Source organism: Micrasema longulum, unplaced genomic scaffold (assembly GCF_059751315.1).
Source record: "Micrasema longulum isolate JH-2025_06_02 unplaced genomic scaffold, ASM5975131v1 h1tg000358l, whole genome shotgun sequence".
NCBI classification, from domain to species: domain Eukaryota; kingdom Metazoa; phylum Arthropoda; class Insecta; order Trichoptera; family Brachycentridae; genus Micrasema; species Micrasema longulum.
Genome location: NW_028277560.1, coordinates 100,122 through 121,170, shown reverse-complemented (window position 1 = coordinate 121,170; position 21,049 = coordinate 100,122). Strand labels below are relative to the sequence as shown.

At 32.2% G+C, this 21,049-nt stretch overlaps 1 protein-coding gene across 4 annotated transcripts in view; it reads left to right on the top strand.

The window, feature by feature from the left end:
* wdp (Leucine rich repeat protein windpipe) overlaps positions 1-21,049 on the top strand; it is a 102,662-nt gene that overhangs the window by 66,652 nt on the left and 14,961 nt on the right. The window lies entirely within an intron of this gene.

Below are 21,049 nucleotides of genomic sequence, written 5' to 3'. Positions count from 1 at the left end.
AAAAGCGATTAATAAAATAACATATTGAGAAAGAAAAATAGAGAAATAGGCAGGTTTATACAAAAATTACCTAGTGCAACAATAATTAAACGTAGCTATGCAGAAAGCAGCCATTTCACTATTTTGAAACAATGAGATTTTCGTGTTCAGGTAAGGCCATTCTATGTTCTGCTAAAATCATCTAGGCCACTTTTGTACAAAAAAACTGTGATAATCACCCTTTGAAAATAGTGTTGATCACAAACACGGCATTACTCAATTTGCAGAAAACACTTGCAGCAGTAGTAAAATCTTCCGGTATAGATGCTGAGGTGAAGATTGATGCCTCCAGAAATCTAGTTCTTTTAAATAAATTAAAGTGGATAAATACATCAGTATTTTAATTTTATAAATTCATTATCAAAAAAATATGTTTTTAATACAGAGTGTTACCTAATACATTCAAAATTTGATTGAGATATCGTTCAATATTAGATCTGATTTTTTTCTGAAAAATGCATATTTTGGGTTGTGGGGTCAGCCCGACTTAAAGAAAGCACCTAAATTCTTTTTTTTTATTTTTTTAATATATTTGGACCCCTGTATTTAGTAGCCTTACGTGTCATGTACAAGGCTAAGGTACTCGGAAAAAAAAAGTTTTTGTTTGTCTTGGAAATGGGATGTTCGATCACTGATTTTGGTTTATTACCTTTATGAGTGCAATCACCATTATGGCAAAGTTCAAGAACAATGGCGCATGATAACTACTTTTTACTACAGTGTGGATATCTGTTAAGGATATTCCATCTTTCCTGCATTCTGCTTCAAGATTATGGCGTTGCAAACTGAAAAATGGGCACTGAAATAACAGATGTTCTATACTCTGTGAAGAAATATCATCGCATGGACAACAGTCATCATTCCTTAATTTAAACCTATATAGATAACTTCTCATAGCTCCGTGTCCGGTAAAAATTTGGGTAGTTTCCTAAATTCCTTTAACGCATAATACAATTCTATAACAAATTGATCAAACGATTCTTTACAATTAAGAACTCTAATTTAAACATAAAATAAAATGCTCAATACGTTATGACACCTACATCAGAGTTTTCTAGGATTGGCTGTTTTCTGCAAAATGCACATCTTAGGTTGTGTGGTAAGCCAGACTTAAATCCCGACAAATCATTAAAACTAGTCAAATATATATTTAAATTATGTTTTGTGTTACAAAAAACAAATTGTCAAAATAAAAAACATTCCAACTGTTGTGTAGATTTGATTATTCACTCTTTTCACAAAAGTGCTGTTGTCTCAGTTCAATTGGAAAACCTTTCTATGATAAAGAAAATTTCGATCACGTTATAGAATGAAAACTATTCAGCAAATATGTTTGGAATTGTTTTAACACTTCGCTATTTTGCATGTTTGACGAGCGCAGCGCTGCGTCTGTGTCGGCAATGTCGGCATCTGTAGATTTTCATGTTATATACCTCTAATCGTTTTGTTTTCACGCCTTCCATTGCTTGAATAGTTAGCAGTTCTAAAAGTGGCCAAACCATCAATCTAGTTAAGACCAGAGACAAGAAGTATAGACAGTTATTATTTTCCCTCCTACATCGAGTCCTCTGTGACCAGTCGAGTTCACACGCTGAGAACACTCGAGAATGAACCCACTCTTGTTTAAATGACAACTCCGAACGGCAGACTAAGTGCCGGGTAATATTTTATTTAATGAGATGAACAAGTTTCAGTAAAACAAAATAAAATTGATTAATTGAGTGCATTTATTATGTTTATATTAAGCTGCAATATATTCGTAAAACCACGGTCGTTCGGTCGCAGACCTTGTAAGATTCAAGATAGTGGACCAATAACTCTAGAAGGGTCGATTGATGAAATACTCGATACTTCCTAATGAATGTAATATTTATTGATGTTTTTGTTGATATTTCTTGATAAAACTCCTTGGTTAACGATTATGATAAAATTATAAATAAACTTTTCAATGAAACTTCTTCGTTTAGTTTAACTTTTTATTATTTTGACCAACGAGCGCTTTCGCTTAAGTAGGCATGTAGTGCTTAGTAGTCTTGAAGATGCCTACTCAGGCGAAAGCGCTCGTTGGTCAAAATAATAAAAAGTAAAACTAAACGAAGAAGTTTCATTGATAAGTTTATTAATATTTTTTCGTAATCACTAACATTTATAATTTTAATTTTATTTTGAATTTGAAATAGGGCGCACATAAAGATATTCTTCTGTGTGCTCTAATAATAACAATGTACAGATATGCTGCAAGCTTACGACATCAGCAACGTCTACGGCGAGAGGGAATGTTATTATACCTCTACGCAAACAGCGCACTAAATTTAGTGAACGCGCATTTGCGGTCGCAGGCCCAATAGGAACATGGAATGCTCTCCCAGCAGAGGTGCGAGACTGTGGAACTGAAGTGATGTTTCGGAAAAAACTTAAAACCCACTTGTTCTCTAAATCATTTGAATAAATACGTAGCATGTGATAACAAAATAAATTGTTTTAATTAAATTACAAATTTAAAAGCTTCAATTAAATTCGCATCTATAGAATCACTATGTTAAGCGCCCTCGAAGTATTATATGGCGCTATATAAGTTATCTAATAATAATAATAAGTTGTTAAGCACATATTTCTTAATTTATCTTAATTTCTCTATTTTTGCAAAACAAACCATCACGCTGTTTTCCCTTAAGGGTAGACAGAGAAGATAGAACGTCACATCGCTTTTTTTTGTACAGATCTCGCTTCCTCTACATTCACACATCTCATGCACGCGCGCCAATTTTTCCGACTTTCAACATGTCGGTTTTCAAATATTTGTTGGATTTGGTCATGCCATGTCTTCTCGGTCTTCCTCTATTTCTGCATCCATCAACATTCGCTACGTAAATCTTTTTAGCTGTTATTTCGCTGTCCACTTGCTCTACATGTCCAAATCAACGCAGAGCCCCATTCTTGATTTTGTTGAGAATGCTTATCCCAGCCTTTTATAATGTACGGATCTCGGCACTTGTGCATCTACCGTACATAATTTCATCACACATTCGCCTAAGGGATCACATTTCTGACTTTGCAATGCAAGTTATAAATAAATCAATTCTTTAAACTGCTTTCATTTAGTTAATTTACAAGAATGTGGTGTATGTGAGGTTTTTTGAAAGTGTATTTCATATTATTCTCTTGTCTGGGAGCGTTTGCATTCTTTCTCATTTCTTGAAAGTTGTTTTGTTGAAGATAATAGTTTTTATTCCGACGGTTGTCTGCAGTATTTACTAAATAGAAAGTTTCCACACTTTACCCAATAAGGAGTGTAGGTATAATCTTATCGGTGATAAAACTAACTGCAATTAATCATTATTATTATTTATTTGCGAGTGTAAAAACGTTTACAAATGTATACATGTTATTATTACCGGATCGATTGATCGTGTAACCAATCACTGGGGAGGTTAATTAAGAAATTAATTATCTAGTTAAGTAATTATAGTTGAAGAGTTCGTAATGCAGAACTAATAGGTTTGCAATGGTCTTGAACAATATAAATGTTAGATTTTATTTTTGAGGCACTAAGTTGATGGTTATCTTTATATATATTTTTTTTCTCTCGCAATATTATTCTTAAACTTTTCTTTATATTTAAAAATGTTTTTCCCTTTTTTGTTTTTTCATATTTATGTATTTATTTCGTTAATATTTTTGGTTGCTTATTTGTATTTACCTGCTTGTTACTATTGTTATAGTTATGCAATTTTATAATTTTTTTGTTATGTTTTTATATTTGTATTTTTTTTTTTTCATATTTATGTTCAATATATGTTAAAGGCAATTTATGCCGTTTATGTAAAATAAATAAATAAATAAATATTATGATGCATGGTTTGACGAAAATTATTGACTCAAAAGAAAGAGCTAAGACGTCTAGAACGCAAATACAGAAATACACTGTCAACTTCGGATCGATAAATATGGTTAGATATGCAAGCCTCTTATAGGACATCGATAAAAGAAATAAAATCTAGTTTCTGGTGTACAAAAATCACTGAACATAAAAAGTCTCAAAAACAACTCTGGCGAAGCCTTTAATCTGTTCGTGGTAACTGTATAGCAGAGACATCGAATACAGGCGCTACTGTTACTGATTTTGCGGACTTTTTTACAAATAAAGTCGAAAAAATCAGACTGGCGTGTAATTCAGCGAAAAAACCTGTAATTTTAGCTAATGCCTCTCAAAAATTCAGTCAATTTGAACCAACATCTATAAATAAGGTTAAAATGATTGTTGCGGCATTACCCAACAAACAATGCATATTAGATCCGATGCCAACATGACTTTTAAAAAAATGCAATTGAAGACAAAGCTATTTTGACCATGACTTGTGTGAAGTTAAGGAATTTTAATATTATGTTTTAGTTTATAAGTTTAAATTCTGTGTCTAGACTTGCACATTATACCGATCTTTAAAAATGTCTTAACCTTTCTTGAGATATATGTATGTCTAAGATAAAAAAAAGTTTATAGGACTGCAGATAAAATCTGCTAAAACGTGCATTAGAAAATAAAAAAAACTGATTAAAGTAAAATAAAGTAATATGTATTAAGGCGTACATTAATTTATTTATCCGGGAAGCAGGTTTTCAAGAGATGAAAGAGTAGGAAAAGATGTTGAAAGGAGAGTGAATGCGGGAAGCAAAATGAACGGCGCACTAAGCACAGTAATTGCCAATAAAAAAATGTCAATCGAAGCTCAACTGGCAGTGCACAGCGGAGTTTTAGTCTCAACTCTTATGTATGGAAGTGAAACATGGAACTGGCAGAGGAAAAATGAAAGCCGAATGAACGCGGTTGAAATGTGATCTTTTAGACGAATGTGTGGGAAATCAATGCATGACAGGGTTACGAATGAAGAAGTCAGGCGAGAGTGTAAATCTGAGTCAAGTATAATTTATTATATTAAGAAAGGGTCTCTGAGATGGTTTAGTCGTGTAGAACGAAACGATGACAAAGGAAAGGTAAAACATGTATATATGGCTAAAATGAACGGTAACGTGAAACGAGGACGACCAAGAAAGACGTGGCATGAACTTTAGGCTCATCATATCAAAAGCAGGCAGAAACGGAGGGCATGTATGACAAGGTGTATGAATGTGGAAAAAGCTAGGAATATATGCCAGGATAGACGTGGGTGCCGGTCCATTCTCTCTGCCTACCCTTACGGGGAAACGGCGTGATGGTAGTAGTAGTAGTTAATTTATTTTACTTTCATAAAAATAAGTCAACCTGTTAGCTAGTTGTATGTCAAAATAATATTGAGATAAAATTACCATGACGGAAAACGCGAACTCTGAGAAAACTGATAGACCATGAACATCATTTTATGAACGAGATTTATAATAAAAACAGTAAAAAGGTATTAAAACTTACACTGTCTGAAGTGAATTATGCATAATAAAAATAATTTTATTACAGCCGATGATTATGCAATGCAGAGCTGGTTCTCTAGTTTATTACAGCAGAGTTGCGTGGGAGGAACAGTCTCCTCGTTCGCGAAAGATTGCGAAGCGTTTTCTGAATGGAGAATGACGCTACAGAAGACAAATGCAAGGTTGCTCGAGCGATTTACTAACAAGCACCTTCCTCTTTATGTTTAGGATGAATCCAAAATATCCTTAAATCAAAACTCACGCAGCATCCGATACATCACGTCATAATTGACAACCATTAAGGTACGCTGATAATAGGGACATTTATATAACGATAACCGTCACAACCAAATTTACGTATTTCAATCAATATATTGAAAAAGAGATGAAGAACATTCCATGCCATTTGAGACAATGAGATATAATTGTAAATATATATAATTCGTCTCGTTATTAGAACGAGATATTCGGTCGTTAATGAAATCAAAAGACATTTATATTGTGTCAATATTAACATATTACAACAGAGATGAAGAACATTTAAGAGAAGGTAATATAGATGTCTAGGCATCTACAGGGCTTATGACCTGTCAATAGCTGGTTTAAGTGGCCACTTTACACACTGTGCAACATTTACCATTCTGCCCATATTTGAACATCTATATTCCTATTATTATGAATCCAGTCCTAGTCTACAAAAAATTGTACAAAATTAAAATATTGTTGATAAATCCACCTGGCCCATGAAGAAGTATAGAAATAGAAAAAATAACAATTTCAGGCGTTGTCTCGTATGTAGGTAAAATAATTCAATTAGATGAATCTCACCCGCATAAATAAAGGTTTCAGCTCATTTAACTTCACAAACATCAACATATGAAAGAATTGAAGGAGTATAGATGTTGTTAAGAACAAAATTAGACTTCCATTTAGGAAAAAGGCAAAGTCACAAAATTCAATTTTATTTAAAGCAATTAAAAAGTATTACGAAATGGAAAAAAATATTTATGAAGAAAAAAACATATCAAAATTTAAAATAATGGTTAAGACATATGTGATAAACAATTTATAAATTAAATATATTTGCAATGTTATTATTAGATCACACATAACAATATGTATGATATGTGTGCCCTAATATAAGATTTAAATAAATAAAAAATAAAATATGGGCAGAATTGTAAATGTTACACAGTGTGTAAAGTGGCCACTTAAACCAGCCATTGACAGGTCATAAGCCCTGTAGATGCCTAGACTTCTATATTATCTTCTCTTAAATGTTCTTCATCTCTGTTGTAATATGTTAATATAAACAGCTCCCCGGGGAGTTGAATCCAGTCCTTGTCTACAAAAATTAAGACAAACTCAAAATATTGTTGTGTCAATATGGAAAAACACAAAAAAAAGTACAAGTATATTTTTAAAAGGAGGGAAACAACCCGTTTTATTATTAATTCATCTCTATGGAACTCAAATTATTTACTATGCCGTCTATAAATATAGTATTTTGATCGAACCGATTCGCGTTTCATAAACTATCTCGATAAACTCCAAGATGGCGAAGTAATACTTTAAAAAGATCAACTTTCTCAACAAAAACAATATTTTCACTAACATAATTTTGAGTTAGCACGAATTTATGTAGTTCAACCTCCATGGGAGTTATTATTTAATCACAACATAGATAAATAATACACTTAAGATAATATTTAGTGTTATATAAATTATCCTTACACTGTATAATATTCACCAGTCTGAAGATGCCCATAAGAGGGTGAAAGCGCTAATTGGTCAAACAAATAAGTGGAAGTGTACCAAGTATTTTAAAATTAATAACTTATATGTAAATATAAGTTATTACATCATTGATAAATAACATTTTACAGAAGAGAATATACATATGGCTAGGCATTTACAGGGCTTGTGGGCTGGTTTAAGTGGCCACTTTACACACTGTGTAACATTTACCAGTCTACCTATGTTTGAAGATCCATATTCCTTCAATTCTTCCATCTGTTGATTCCATCACCTTCTTCCGTATTTCGGTTTTTTTTTTATAAACTTTAAATAGAGTATCGTTAACAATTTTTAGACTTTAGGTAGACATGAAGTGATATATATATTTTGTGCTGTATTTTCACGGTGTATTTCTCTGCGTCCGAGCGGAGAAGACGGAAAGAATACAGTTATGGGGGTGAAATAGAACAAGAATCCGGTACAGGTGCTTTAGACTCGACGGGTTCTCTCAGGTAAACATCCTGAAAAAGGAAATCGAGTAAGTAAGGAGGTAAGCCTACCTCGTAGTATAGTAGTTGGCGCGTTCGCCTACCGTGTTTAAGGTCTCGGGTTTGATTTCTGGTAAGGTCTACAATAAAAATAAGGTGGTTCTACATTGCAATATTTTATTTTTCTTGATTGGCACCCGAAGTGATTCTATAAATAAATAAATATATGAGTTTAATAAACTTGTAATTTAATAAGAACAATTTATTTTGTTATTACATGCTACGGATTTATCCAAAAGATTTAGAGAACAAGTGGGTTTTAAGCTTTTTCCGAAACATTACTTCACTCTTACAGCCTCGCAATTTTGCTGGTAGAGCATTCCATGCCATAGGGCCTGCGACTGCAAATGCGCGTTCAATGAATTTGCGCTGTTTGCGTAGAGGTATAATAACTTTTTCTCTCACCGTAGACGTAGCTGATCTAAGCGTAAGACGCCTGTCAGCTAGTTTATCTGGAATGCATGATTCCCTTAGATATTCCGGAGCAGAGTTGTGAAGTGATTTATACATAAGCCAACAGAATTTGTATTCCAGCCTCTGTGGTAAACGTAGCTAGTGTAATTCCAGTGTAATTAGTGAAGTGATATGACTGAACTTGCAGATTCCGAAAATAAGTCTCGCTGCAGCATTCAATACAGACTGTAGGTGAGTAATTTGTTCATTGGTAGACCTGCGGAGATACCATTACAATAATCGATTATAGATACTACAAATGCATTTATTAATTGACGTCGGCATCAACCACGTCGGTAATCGAACCGGATCCCTTTTGCATGCTAGGCAAACGCGCTGACCACTACACCAGCAGGCCGACAAATTACTGCGCATGTCTCGGGAGAACATAAAAACAAGTTGCCTTTTATTTATACCTGCGGGCTCCCGCTGGGAGGTCGTCGATGACGACCTTTCGCCTTTATTCGGATGAACTAAAGGACACGGGATTGACGTGGGAGGAGGTGAAAGTGCTGGCTGGCGACAGAGTCTCCTGGAGGCGTCTGGTGATGTGCACATGCTCCACTTCGGAGCGGATGAGGGAAAAGAGAGAGACATACAATAGTACAGTAAAGTAATATACAATGACAGCAACAATTTTTTTTATCTTGTGTGCATGGTATTGATTCATTTTGATGTATTATTTTACGCAGGCGGGTTTATTTTTATGGATATTTCTTTTGTTTAACCCTTTAATCATTTATAATATAAACCAACCAATGTTTTGTATTGTCTTTGTAAAGATTACAAGAAAAACATTTTTGTTTTTTTTTTAATAGCCGATTACAATTATTTTGCTGTTACTGTATTCTCGCTCTACCTTCTCAAGTTTCAGTCCTTTTCTTTGAACAACCCCTTTCATTTTGTTAGACAAATTCTACCCCAAAAAATATCTTCAAGGTCTTTCATTATGATTTTAAGTGCCACCTACGCACTGCTACCTTTCATGGAATTCTCATCTCCATTCATCCATTTTTCCATCCTTTATGTATTGTAATATCCATTTACATTATTTACAACCCACATTGTTGAAGGTTCTTTTATTTATTTGAAACTCCGTGATCTTATACACTTATGCAATTTGAACACAGGTTTTAGCATAATGGAATACACTCATATGATATCGGTTCTTGCACTGGGTAGTGACAGTAAAAAATAATTTTTAGATTACGAAGTTATGAATTTTAATCTGGTGAAATTATTTTTACTAGAAATTAGGCTGACCTTTTTTCTCAAATATCATAATTTATATGTTTATTTCGCAGTTTTTATTAGTAATACCATTTTATTTGCTTTATCAACCGGGGAACAAAATCTATTAATTTATTGATGTTAACACTAAACGAATTGGTTGGCTCTATACAAACTATCAAATGTAAAGTACCTACACAAGTTTTACTAATGAATCGAAACTTACGTATATAGTTATGACCAAAGCCGCCGATTATTCTGACTTATGAAATGTCCAACTCTAAGTATTTGTTAAATTTGGTAATTATTAACGATAAACGGACTTTATTATATAAAACCGGATATCATTCAAATTTGTTCAATGTTGGAGTATTTGAATACATGAAAAACCGGATATCATTCAATTTTGTTCAAAGTTGGAGTATTTGAATAAATGAAGGGAGCACGGGAATGGATGAAGATTTAATTCAATATTGGTGCACTGTATAATGAATGTTTACTATGAATTATTTAACGATTTTGATAACAACGACCACGACGATTCCAAGAATGTAACGCACTGAGGTATACTTAAATAGAGATGATGCTTCGTAGAACGATATTTTAAAATAATGTTCCAAAAAATGAGCGTTGTCGCGTGAACATTTCCGTACAAAACGAGCAGTAGAGTAAAAAATACTAACTGTCCATGCAAGTTTACTGTGAATTCAAAGCTGTATGTTGAGCCTTTTTACGCTGCTTCACGTTTACTGACTTCAAGACGGGTGCTTGGTGCTGTATCTAGTATCCAGAGTATAAAAACACATATACGGGTTGTAGTTTCGTGGCTAGTGTTTCGGGCTCACGGCTCAAAGGTCCATGGTTCGAATCCCCCTCTAACTTGATTCCAATTTTCTAATAGTGAGTTTTTTACTTTTCGTTGAAAATGGCCCGCAAAATTTAATCATTAGCTAAATCATAAGAACGCAAATATTTTTTTTGAAAGATATGTGTGATATAATGTTAAAATTTTGTTCAGCCATACTTAATTCAATAATTTTCCAAATACTGAAGTTAGAAGAGACATTATCAATGATGCAACCGCAATTACCTCACGGGTATAATTAGTTTTTTTTTATTTCTCCTAGATTATAATAAATGTGAATTTTAGTGAAAGTTATTTAGCATGTGGGATCTCTTGGCTCGATCTCAACTTGGCATTGAATAGAGTTGGTGAGTTCGTCGTCGGTATTATTATCCATGTTTACTGGCTTGCACAATACCGGCAAGATGGCGTATTGCAACTTTTTTTAATTTTCTGCACTCAGTTTCAGGCGAGGTCGTGTCTCGTGTCATTTGGCAGAAATAAATATTCATTCTTATAAATTATATTTAATGTCCGCCTGACACATTTCAATATTTTCGTAAGTAAAGAATGTTCGCAACTTGTTATTTTGTTTCAGAAAATGTAGTTATACAAATAACTTTTGAGTATAGGGCCATTTTCGTCATACGTAACCTCAATGAGCATTGAAAAAGTGATTATATGTAGCATTGAATTTAATTTGATTAAAAATTAAGGTAAATTAATGTTTGCACAAAAGTACTTTTTTTTCAAGTTGTACAAAATGGATCTCATGAAAATGTAATAAAAAAAACACATGTATATATGCATTTTTGTGAAAACGTACCAATTTATTTTTTTAAAATTAACTTGGTCTGTGCAACTGGTTCTAGGTAAAATAATTAATTTTTAATGTAGATTATTTAAAAAAAAAAACATTTTTCAATAAATAATTTCATGTCAAGAATCGAATCCTAGACCACATGCATTTGATCACGAGTCGGAAATTTAGAGAACTAATGGGTTTTAATTTAATTAATTTAAAAACATACTTGTGATTTCGGGATTCAATTTTAAAACCTCGCGCATAACTTGTTATAGAAATAAAATACAACGGATGCTTAAATCCACACATTTGGAATGACCGATCTTCGAGACTGATATCTTTATTATAAAATTGGATGCAAATATTTATACAAAAACAAGGATATAGAATTCAAAATTGTCTAATGGTAGTTGCATTTAATTATTTTTGTTTGAAGACCCTTTTTACAAAGTCTAACCAAGTAAATACAAACGTTAATTATATTAAAAAGATATTTTAATTACTTTAAATACAATATATTATAGTGATGTGATAAATTATATTTACATATAAGTTACTAATTAAAAATACATGGTACACTTCCACTTATTTGTTAGACCAATTAGCGCTTTCACCCTCTAGTGGGCATCTTCAGACTGGTAAATATTATACAGTGTAAGGATAATTTACATAATATTAAATATTATCTTAGGTTCATTTAAAAAATAAGTGGAATGAGATAAAATACGTAATATTTCAATGAAACAGACTGGGTCAAATTATTGAAACATGTGTTGGCGGTGTACTGTAATAATTCTGTTATAATTTTCAATAATTTGTCCCACTCTGTTTTATTGAAATAATACATACTGTTTCTTATTCAACATATTTTTCAAATGTACCTACACTTATTCGTAAGATAATATTTAGTTTTATGTAAATTATCCTAACACTGTAAAATATTTACCAGTCTGAAAATGTTCTATTAGAGGGTGAAAACGCTAATTGGTCAAGCAAATAAGTGGATGTGTAACAAGTATTTTGAATTAGTAACTTATTTGTAAATATAAGTTTTTACATCATTACAATGGAGCTTCATTAAGAATTGTCAGTAAATAATTTGAAACATTTTATGCTTTTGTGATTTTTCTTTTATTAAGTTCTTGATTATTCCATGCCGGTGAACCTAATGATTGTCTGTAAAGTTAAGTATATTTTTTTCCATGGGATATTTTCTCTGTTTTTGATGTGTGATCATACTCTTACTGTAATTTAATTTGTGTTTTTTATTTTGCGTTTATACCACTTTTTCACTTCATACACTGTTTTAAAAAATATGTCTTTTTGTACGTAACTCATAATGTGTTTGCATTGACTTTTTCTCTGTTTTTGGAGACTGATTTTTTTTTTGCTTTACAGCATGCTTTTTACACATTTAAAAAAATGTTGTTTTTATTTTATTGTACTCGTGTTATTTTTGTAAATTACCTTTGAGCGAATTACGAAATTAAATAATACAGCAATAGGAAATAAATGTTTGCGAGATCTTTATTAAGTAATTCGACATTGGGTTTGTTTTTTAATCTACTGATTTCAAATTTAACTAATTTATGGTCTTTCGAAGCAATAACAATTTTTATTTTTTAAATTTCATGAAAATCTATGATCTATTAATGAGTATTACTCGTTTTTAATTTCTGTAACAAATCAACATGAATTTCAACCATGAATTTTCACTAACAAACTTTAACCCGTGAGTAATGTTTATACCATTTTTTCGCTGGCAGGAGTTTTTATAAATACCCGCTCAAAAGCTTTAAAAAATAAATTTTTGCGTCCATCTCAAATTTAAAATTCGATGTTTAAATAAACGCATAGAAATCGTTATTGGTTACAATGCAAATTCGTTAATCCGATATATTATCCGATCCGGTTTGTATAATATTGTTGTCGTTACAAGTTGATCTGTTCGCCATCACAATATGGCCGAGGTTTCCTGTTAGGAGTCAGCAGGCAGGAGCCAGGAGTCGGGAGTCGGGACAGGACTCGCTGAGTAACAATTGCAGCAATTACCGGATGGGACACATTACGTTCTGCCATCACACACTGTTCCATATTCCGACTGTCATGTCGCTACCGCTGCGCGCTGCCGACCTTCACGACTCCTTCCGAATTATGTAACGACGCCATTTCATTACTCTGCGCACTTCGCGTTGCATCCATTCCTTATCTTTTCAAGAAGCTTTATATTTTGTTTTCATATGGAAAAATATCCTATATTCCATATGAAAATATGGAAAAATATCATTAAACCTAGTAGCGGGATTTTTCTCCTAGAGTTAACTTGCAGATTACACAAATTCTTTAAAGATTCTCGATTCTCGAAAACAGTATTTCAAACATTATTTCTTAAGACTATTTTTCTTTGTGATGATACTTTTGACATATGACTCGCAATACATGTGGTGCTCGATGCGGCCGTTTTTGGCATTATTCATTTCTAGAACAAATCGGTCAGTTGACATTCCATTCGTTATGATAAAACTTTATACTGATTGAATTGTAAACATTTATATAACTTAAATTTTATTATGTCCCTACTTTGTAAGTACAAATAAATGATATTTTTTTATCGCTTACCTGTAAATAAAATCACCGTTTGCCACTGCTAGGCCAACTTATTGGGATATCAACGTCTTTCATTTTACCAAAAGTATAATTTTAGAGAGGATAGCTTCCTTTTACCATAATTACTGGCTGTTTTTATTTTACAATATTTCACATTCAAATTGTACGTATTTATTATTCTTATAAAATAGTCTTCATCTCTGATGTAAAATTAATTTTAATTACTCCCATGGGGGTTGAATCAATCTCTTGTAAACAAAAATTTGGACACACTTAAAATACTGTTGATAAAACCAGCCGGCCCAAGAAGAAGTATAAAAATTGAAAAACATTTTCAGGCGTTGCCTTGGGTGTAGGTAAATTAATTCGGTCAGAATGTCACCCGCATTAGTAAAAGTTTTAGCTCTTTAACTTCACAAATATCAACAGATGGAAGAATGGTGAATGTTACAGCGTGTCACTTGACCCAGCCAATAACAGGCCATAAGCCTTCTAAATGCCTAGATATCCATATTCACTTCTCAATAATGTTTTTTTCTTTGTTGCATCAATTTAGATTTTATTATTCGGTTGAAATCAACATTTTGCCGAAAATTTTTGGCTGACGAAAAATTAAAGGTTCGCAAAATGTTCATCAATAATCCCTCCGATGACAGATCCGAACGTATATGTAAATACCTCGTTCTCGTCGCTATATCTAGTATTTTTGTCTATAAGTATTTTGACTGTCTGTATTGCGAACTTTTGATTTGATGTTCACTTATCTTACATTGCAGCGCAGTAGTCCGTTTGCATCTGCTGGACCAATTGTTTTGACCGTGCAATTATTTATTAAATTACAATTCAGAATGCTGATTGAGTCTACTTGAAGCGGTTGGAAGGCCGAGTTTATCCACTTACCCTACAAAATGGGAAGGTTCATTCAATTGTTTATTAGAAAGAAAGATGAACAATTTATACATAAAGTAAATATAATTAAAATATTAGAATTTTTGAAACATTATAATGTTTGGTGACAAGGCCTGAATTTTGCCCCCTAGGGCGTTATAAAGATTAATAAATATACCTTATATATATGCATTTTCAAAATATTTAATGCTGTAATTGATTGCTCATCCCTGTTGCAATATTTTTTTTTTCACGTTCCCAACCATGTCACCAGAAATCAAAATCTGGCGTTTATTAAATATTCTACGAGCAACTTTTGTTTTTATGCCCCGATGTTCAGAATGTGTAGATTAGTCGATTCGTCGCATAACTTGGAATTCTTTGGGGTAGATCTTCCGGCTTTTAGTAGATCTCTTCGTCACTAAAACAGTGTGAGATGAAAATTGATTGGCATGGTTTAGCATGTTAATCGTATTTATGAATATATTTATTGTAAAGCATAATTTTATTGCCCTTGTTTGTCTTTTGTTCAGTTTCTTATATATGTGATTCTTCATGTAACTGTTTTTATTGTATTTGGCTTGGGCCGTATGTATAATAAATAAATAAATATTTTACCACAGGGATGGAGAACATTTTAGAGAAGGGAATATGGATGCATAGGATTTTACATGGCTTATGACTTGTCATTGACTGGTTTTTGAGGCCACTTACACAGTGTAACATTCACCTTTCTGCCAATGTCTGAACATCCATATTTCTTTAATTTTTTCATCGGCTAAAACGTACCTATAAATTTGTAAATAAATTTGAAACATTTTTTAAAATTATTTATTTATTATTACAACAACAACAACAACAAACCATCACGCCGTTTCCCCGTAGGGGTAGGCAGAGAGGATAGAACGCCATAACACTCTATCTTGGCATACAGACCTCGCTTCCTCTACATTCATACATCTTCTTATGCATGCACGCCGATTATTCCTACTTTTGACATGTCCATCTTCAAGTATTTGATGGACTTGATCGTGCCATGTCAACATTCGCTTCGTAAATATTTTTAGCCGATCTTTAGATGTCCATTCGCTCTACATGTCCGATCGGCTTTCTCGATTTTGTCGATAATGCACGTCTCTGCCTTACACAGAGCTCGGATCTCGACATTTGTGCACCTTTCATACATCGTTTTACCACACATTCGCCAGAGAAATGGCATTTCGACAGCATTCAATCTACTTCAATCATTATTTTTCCAATTCCGAATCTTTATTTGCGTTCATTATAAAACCATATTGTTGTAGCTAACTCCTTGTGATCCTTAGTCCCGAAGCATGAACTAAACTCAAATCACAATGCTAATTTTTGTAGTTTCACCTTTATGATCCTTTAGTATCAGTAGCTTTACCCCGAATTTCGAACGGAATTCCATTATGAAAAGACAAATAAGAAAGAAAAAGTAAAAAATAATAATAATACGATTACTATAGATTATTTATGGTTTTGTAAAATAAAACTGATTATATTGATTAGTTTTTTTTCATTCCCCAAAAATGCGTTGTTTGCAACTGTCGATGACATAATATTTCTCCAAACTCGTATTTAAATAAATTTGATAGCGAATTTAATTTATTAGTGTTATATTTTTGCTACTGAATCAACTAGGTTATTTATTTATTTAAACGCCTCGCAGGCTTTTACATGTCTCACATAAAACTATATACATATAAAGATAGACATGTGTTTTACACAGAAGTAGCAAAAAATAAAAATGATTTTATGAAGAAAAATAAAAATATTAAAAAAAAACATTTTTAAATATTAGTAATCTATAAAATATATACTATAGTACATACATATTTATATTGGAGTGGGAAGAACAGAAGTGCATTTTTAAATATAGACAGACATGTATTTTACACAAAAGTAGCAAAAAATAAAAATTATTTAAGAAAAGAAAGAAATGCAAAAGAAATATAAATAATTATCTTTACATTTTGGTAAAAAATATATGGGTGTACATAATGATACATACATAGATTGCGGTGGAGAAAACAAAAGTGCATTTTTTTGTATAGTTAAATATATAAATAATTTTAAAATTAAACAAGTTCGTAAAATATATTTTTTTAATGAGTTACGGTTGAAGATGGCGATTGTGTTTGAATAAACCTTACTTAATTTTTTTTGTAATGTTTCGTATGGAATTTCGGTCAAGTCAATAACGTTGCTTTCGTTATTGCAAAGCCCTTCGATACGTCTTTCACCGCGCCTTTTCCGTTTCCAAAGAGATCGGGGCGGCGCCCGCATCAGCATACGAGTATTATAACAGTATTGCATTGTTTTGCTAAACGGTGGACATGTTCAAGGCAATAGATGTCAATGTCAGGATTTAATGTTCTGCAGGATGGGGAAGTTGGCAGATGATTGCAAAGGCTAAATGGCTGATTGCGAGAGCGATGAAGTTTATCTGATCTGATCTCTGGAAGAGCTTTGGGATAATTGGCTAATCGTCTTCGTGCAGAGATCACTTGAAAGAATTAGCCTTTCAAGTAGCTAAATTGTATTTTTTATGCTGGCGTTAAAAATTGAAGTCCAATCAAAGAACCAAGGAATCCCTATTGTTTTTTTTTGTTATCCACACCTATCGCGCTAGTTGCAGCGTTTATCAAAAGTGCTATTTCCATTTATTAACAAATAAACAAATGAAAATAGCAGTTATGGAATATTTTCCTCATTTACACCGGTGAAATTCAAATATGTGATTGCGCAGCAGGATTATACGTCATGAAACGTAAATATTTTCTACTACTACTACTACTACCATCACGCCATTTCCCCGTAGGGGTAGGCAGAGAGAATGGACCGCCACACACGTCTATCCTGGCATACAATCCTAGCCTCTTCCACATTCATACATCTTAACATACATGCCCTTCGGTTCTGTCTGCTTTTGACATGACCGGACTTAAGATTTTGGTTTATCTGATCATGCCACGTCTTCCTTGGTCGTCCTCGTCTAACGTTGCCTTTAATCTAACGTTTAATATTGGGTATTCACGGATGTTTCATTGTGATCGCGAATACGATAAACAACCATGGTGAGAAATTGTTATCACGTCACTTATTAGCACGTTGATAGTTATTTGTGATTGAGCTACAGGTTTATGTATTTGTTACCTATGTAACACATTTTTGTAGCCTTTTTGACTACTTATACATATACTTGGAATATTCCCACATTCGCATATATGAATCTTCTTTTAATATGGAACATTAATTTGGAAGGGGAATCAAAATTACCATATCGAATTGTAGAATAATTGATTTCATGTTTAAGTCTGTTGATGTTTGAAATATAAGTATTCTGTTCATTATCTGGAGTTTATTCAGTCGTCCAGTTCTCGGTACAGTTATGTATTCTGGAGGGGGTAATCTTGGACCAATAGGAAGCCTCTAGCGCTGATAATGATAACCGTACTCTTTACTTAGTCGACATTTAGTCAGTTCAATATTTAAAATGTATTTTTCATAACATTTTAAGTAATGTAATCTTATCGATAATTCTATTTTTGATGTCATTTTTATCCTTAAATGAGTAAAAACAAATACATACGATTCATCTAAATTATAAGGAAAAATTGTGATTAATAATTTCAAATGATAATTTGAGGTTTTTGTAGATTTCATGCGTTTGACAAAAGGCGCATAGAATTAATAAAAAATATGGCACTTTGTCAGTTTTTTCCTCAATATTTAAAGTAGGCATATTTTAAGTATTTAAATAATTCATAAAAACTGAATCGAACTTAACATATATTATTATGTTTCGAAGTTTTTTTATTTATTGTGTTTTATATTTAAACCTTATTAGGGCCACCATATTTTAAAATTTTGATGTTTACATATACTGTTTAATAAACCATAATTTATAGAAATAAAAGTACAACTTAGGCCTGATAGAGCCATATACGACACCATGAAAAAAAATTAGAACAGATATGATATCAAGTATAGTGTAGACTCACGTGACATCACAGGCACACAAGAGTACATTTTAGTTGCCGTCATAATATTAAAAAAATATCTACATTTACCTATAAATTTGGTAGTGTAAGGTTTGCACTATGACTTTTATTAAGTAATTTCTAAAAAAAAATCGAACAATGGTGGCCTCCGCGGTGTAGTGGTCAAGACGCTTGACTCACACACGGAAGGTTCCGGTTCGATTCCCGATGAGAACACAAAAAATAAATGTGACTTTTCTCAAGCCTGGATGTTCTGTGATGTAATTCACCACTGTAATTGGGCCTCCTGGCCTGTTGTGGTGCGAAAAAAATCCCGAAAAGTTCCTTGACAAATTTAAAAGACACGAGTAAATTTAACCATTTATTTTTAGTGAGTCCGAAAAACCGTCATCGACACGTATGGGATTAATTCCTCAACGTCTCTGTAGAGATATTAAAAATAAATGTGTGCCATGTGGATCTAGTCAGAATTAAGAATTAAAAAAAAAAACTGGCGTGATTTTATCTTGACATGGCAATAATTATACCTTTATGGGGTTTTCCGTCTTACTAATTAGAAGATAATTATTTCAATTTGCTACGTTCTTCTCAAGTCCATACCTTGATCTCTGCTGTCATTAGAGCTCACTTGCGGCTGATCATAACCATATTATTTTATTTATCGATACATTGTACCGTGATAAGTGTGACAGTTTACATTACAAACTATGACGCAACGTACATGTTTTAAATTGAATTTTTAATAGCACAGGTAAATACGACGAGGCAAATTGCTATTTATTATTACTAATGTAATTTTAGATATTTACAAGGTTTTGAGTTTTAATCGATTTTACAATAATTATAGTTTTATGTTTTATTATTAAGGTTTAAATAATTTCCTTACAGCCGTTTACTTTCGTACAATACAATATTGTTCAGTCCCAGGACAAAATTGTCTGTGTACACTGGCCATGTACATTAGAGTGGGCCGATAATGTATGAAGTTTTTTATTGTTTTACAGATCAAAGTGAAAGGGGTCCAAAAAGTTGCATTTTGGATCACATTGAATGTAAAAATATTCCATACTACTTTGACCCTCAACCGAGGTTTGAAGATTATCACTGTCTGAACATTTTGTTAATTATCTATATTGATAAAATTATTTTTGTGTTAGTAAAGATTGTGTTGCTTTTAATTGAAAAAAATCTCTTATTGTTTTTATGTATATTTCATTTTTACTTTCTATGTTTATTCATTTACATATGTTTTTTTTTCTCTTTTTAATACTAATATTTTAACCGTATCTTATTTTAAAAAAAATATATAAATGGTATATTCTGTAATTTATTTTTGTTCTTCAATTTTTAATTACTAACAATATATTTTCAAATTTGTATTTAAGCTTCAATTTTTATTATTTTCGGTATGTTTTCCAATTTATATTTTTGTTTAATTTCTTAATTACTAATTTTATATTTTATAATGTGTATTTGTGGTTCAATTTTTATTATTATCGGTATGTTTTATAATTTATAATAATTTTGTCTCATTTATTTACTATTAATGGCATATTTTCTAATTTATTTTTATGATTCAATTTTCATTATTATTACTTGCATGTTTTCTAATTTATATTTATATTGATTTTTTCTAATGTAATTATTATTCTTTGAATTTATTAAGCATCATTTAATGAAATTAAAAATATAAAAAAAACACATGAAAAAAATAAGGTCCTTCCTAAACACAGGAATTACCTAGCTAGTCGGGACCTGAAACAAATAAACTCTGTACATTTTAAAACTGTGAAATACTAAATAAATAAATAAATAAAAAAAGAAATAATTTAATAACTTTACAAATTCGAACACGTTTTTAAACTACCTAAATGCAAAAAGTTTACGCACCGCGGAACTGATTCCGTTGAGCACCTGGCTAATATTGACGAAAACTCATTAAAACAATGCTACCCATTTATAACAAAACAAAGTGCAGTCAATGCACATTATAAAATTGAGTTGGACTTATTTTCTTAGTTAAGTAGGAAATGAAAGCCGGTTTATTGCAAAAATCCGACTTTTTCGAAAACTTCAAGCTATGGTTAAGGGCCAAAAGTAGCATCGAATATTTAAAAAATATTTTTTGCATTCCGAGTAATCAAAAAGGAAGCTTTTAGACCCCTTTTATTAAAAAAATCGGAAAAAAAATAACGTCGTCGCGTATTAATTTTCACAGCACACACGTGTGAACTGCGGTCGATATTTCGCATTATCCAGCGTTCTGTCCTGCGTCCTGCGCGGCCTAGGCAGTTCACGGTGCTGGGATAAGACAATATTGTCATATTTATCATGTTGTCCACGTGTAGACGATACTATTAGCATCGTTAACGCATTTCTACGTACTGTAACAAAGTCACTATTTTGAAATACTCCCTAAAACTCAAGAACACTTTTGTTTTCATCAGATATCTTGACAACATTTATA